This window comes from Papio anubis, chromosome 5 (genome assembly GCF_008728515.1).
Source record: "Papio anubis isolate 15944 chromosome 5, Panubis1.0, whole genome shotgun sequence".
Classification (NCBI taxonomy): Eukaryota; Metazoa; Chordata; class Mammalia; order Primates; family Cercopithecidae; genus Papio; species Papio anubis.
This window is the reverse complement of record NC_044980.1, coordinates 29,118,052-29,121,685: the sequence shown is the minus strand read 5'-3', so window position 1 is coordinate 29,121,685 and position 3,634 is coordinate 29,118,052. Positions and strand designations below refer to the sequence as shown.

Sequence of the window (3,634 nt, the reverse complement as noted above, 5' to 3'; positions counted from 1 at the left end):
TATTTCCAATTCGTATGTCTTCTTTGTAGAAATAGCTCTCCAGTTCCTTTGCCCATTTTTTTTTAAGTCAGGTTACATTTTTAATTGCGTTATTATTTATTTATTTAGCTGTTGAGTTTTAGGAGTTCATGCATATTTTAGATATTGATGTTCTATCAAATATGTGGCTTGCAAATATTGTATTCCATTCCACAGGTTGCCTTTTCATTATTTTCTTTGTTGTGCAAAAGTTTTTAGTTTGATGCAGTTCCACTTACCTATTTTTTGTTTTTTTGCCTGTTATTTTAAATAACCAAAACAATTATAAGTAATAAGAACAATGCTGTTTAGGAATTTGTCCACTTATTATAGGCTTTTCAATTGTTGGTTTACATTTGTTTATAATAATCTCTAATAAGCCATTGTATTTCTGTGGTGTCAGTTGTAATGTCTCTTTTTTATTTCTTATTTTGTTTATTTTCATTGTCTCTCCTTTTTTTTCCTTAGTCTAGATAAGGGGTTGTTGATTTTATCTTTTTAATATGCCTAGTGTTCCATTATTGAAACGCTAAGCATATGGGAGTTATTTATATCCTACTGCTCAAGATCATCGCCAAGGTCTGATTTTTCACACTTGTCTGCCTCCTGGGGGTACGTATTATCACGAGGCGCACAGAGTCACTGCTGAAGATACCGGCATCCTGGGAGCTTGTCAAGAAGTGATGTGAGTTTTTGGAAACATTTTTGAAGCAATATCAAAAGACAGGTACGTATAATTTTACTGCACAACATCCTATACTAGTAATTGTGCTGTAAAAAGAAAATACCGAAATTATTATTGTTGCATTAGGTATGGGTTTCACATTTTGTATGTTCCATTTTTGGAACACTCGGCAAAACACTACAAGTAGGACTAATCACTTTTTTGCGTTTTAGTCCCAAGATGTCTAAAACTCTAAGTTTACATGAAATAACCTTTAAATACACATGACAGCATAGAAGCAAGTGCTATACTGATAAAACCACTAGAAATGCTATAGCACCTGTTTCTGATGAGGACTCAGGAGACGAAGAAGGTGGAACAGTAAATAATCTGCCAGGTTCTTTGTTGTGCGCAACTGCAAATCTTATAAAGGTGACTCTGATGCTGAGTCTGACTCAGATGATCTCTCATACGCACTTAAGTTTGACTCTCCTGACGAAGATCTATCTACGTCTACCGCGCAGCAACTTCCACCATCAAGGAGGAGGAAAGTGACAAAAATTGTTTGCAAATGGAAAAAAGTGGACCTAACTGCACAACTTGTAGCATGTAGAGTTACAGAACCACCAAAGGATTTCTTCACCGAAATGAGAACTTCCACAGAAATTCTTGAACTTTTTCATGATGACGAAGTCGTTGAACTCTTTGTCAAGTACTCCAACTTACACGCTCGAAGTAAGGGTGTACATCCTGGCTTGACTAGCTCCAAATTCAGATATTTTCTGGGAATTATTTTTCCAAGTGGTTACGTCTCAGTTCCTAGAAGCTGTAGGTTTTGGGAACAACAACAACAACAACAACAACAACAACAACAACAGATGCACATAATGTACTGATTATTACTGCCATGAGACCTGACCGCTTTGAAACTAAATTTTCTAATTTGCATGTTGCTGGCAATGCAAATTTGGATCCAAGGGACAAATTTTCCAAGTTGCGACTTCTCATAAGCAAACGTAATGAGAGATGTATGAAATTTGTTCCAAATTAGACATATTTCAGCTTTAATGAACCCATGGTTCCTTATTTTGGTCGTTATGGGTGCAAACAAACAATTTATTCGGGGAAAGCCCATTCGGTTTGGCTGTAAGTTTTGTTGTGGTGCCACATATCTGTACTATATTTGCTGCTTTCAGTCATATCAGGGTAAAAACCCAAATACTAAATATGAAGAATACGGTGTTGGTGCATCACTTATTCATAAGTTTAGTGAGGGATTTATGCAAACCTTAGACAATATCATTTTGTATTCAATAACTTTTTCACCAGTGTTGCACTTCTTGATATGTTCAGTTCAACGGGACATCAGGCAACAGGTACAGTGAGAAAGAATCGCATTGACAAAGCTCCATTGGAATCAGATGTATCTGTAAATAAAAAAGAAATCATATTCAATTATTGAATTGATGGAAAAGGCAATGTTGTCTGCAGATTGAGATTTTCTTTATATACTTAAGGGCTCCAATGTTGGGTGCATATATATTTATGAGTGTTATATCTTCTTGCTGTATTGACTTCTTTATCATTATGTAATGACTTTTGTCTCTTGTTATAGTGTTTGGCTTAAAATCTATTTTATCTTATGTAAATCTAGCGACTCTTACTCTTTCTTGGTTTCCATTTACATGGAATATTATCTTTCATCCCTATAGTTTTAGTCTATGTGTGCCTTTATGAGTGAAGTGTTTCTTGTTGGATATTATTTTTCATCCATTAAGCTACTCTATTTCTCTGAATTGGAAAATTTAATCCAGTTACATTAAAGGTAGTTATTGACAGGTAATGACTTATTTCTGCCATGTTGTTGTTTGCTTTCTAGTTACTTTGTAAGTTGTTTCTTCTTTTCTTCAACTCTTACTGTCTTCCTTTGTGGTTAAATGGCTTTGTCAAGTAGTATGTTTTGATTCCTTATTTTTTTTTTAACTTTTAATGTATTATTATAGGTTTTTGCTTTATGTTATCATGAAGCTTACAAAATATCTTATGACAAGTAATTGTAAGTGTATAAAAACTTAACTTTGATCATAAATGAAAGAAAAAGAATGTAAAGAAAAAATCCTACACTTTATTGCCTCATATATATTTTGAAGTTTTTATTTATTTTTAAGTTTGTATATCTCTTATCCCTTAACACATAAATAAAATGTAATTTTGTAAATCCACCATGGAAAATAGTATTTAGGTTTCCCAAATATTAAAAATATAACTACCATATGATCCAGCAATTCCACTACTTGGTACACATCTAAATAAATAAAATCAGCATACCAAAGAAATATCTGCACACCTACATTTATTATATGGCATTATTTGTAGTAGTCAAAATATGGCATCAACCTAATTGTCCATCAAAAAATGAATGGATAAAGAAAATGCAGTATATTTGTACTATGAAATACTATTCTGCAATGAAAAATGACTAAAATTTTATCATTTGTGGCAACTTGGATGAGCCCGGAGGACATTATGTTAATGGAAATAAACCACACTCACAAAGACAAATACCACATGATCTTACTCAGATGTAAAATTTTAAAAAGTTGATCTCATCGAAGTGGAAAGTAGCATAGTCATTTTACTGGAAGCTTTGAAGGTTTGAGGGTAGGGTGGATGGGGAAATGTTGATCAAAATATACAAAGTTGTAGTAATATAGGAGGAATGAATTCCAGTGTTCTGTTGCATAACAATGTGACTATAGTTAACAATTATATATTTCAAAGTAACTAGAAGAGAAGATATTGAATGCTGTCAGCACAAAGAAATGATTAGTGTTTGAGGTTATGGATATGCTAATTACCTTAGTTTGATCATTATACATTGTATACGTGTATTGAAACATCACACTGTTCCTTCAAAATATGTACAATTTTTATATCTAAATTAAATACAAA

The 3,634-nt window shown here is 32.9% G+C and overlaps 1 pseudogene; it reads left to right on the top strand.

Annotated features, from left to right (window-relative positions):
* The first annotated feature begins 523 nt into the window (after window positions 1–523).
* LOC101008954 lies at window positions 524–2,198 on the top strand (annotated as a pseudogene).
* Window positions 2,199–3,634: the final 1,436 nt, after the last annotated feature.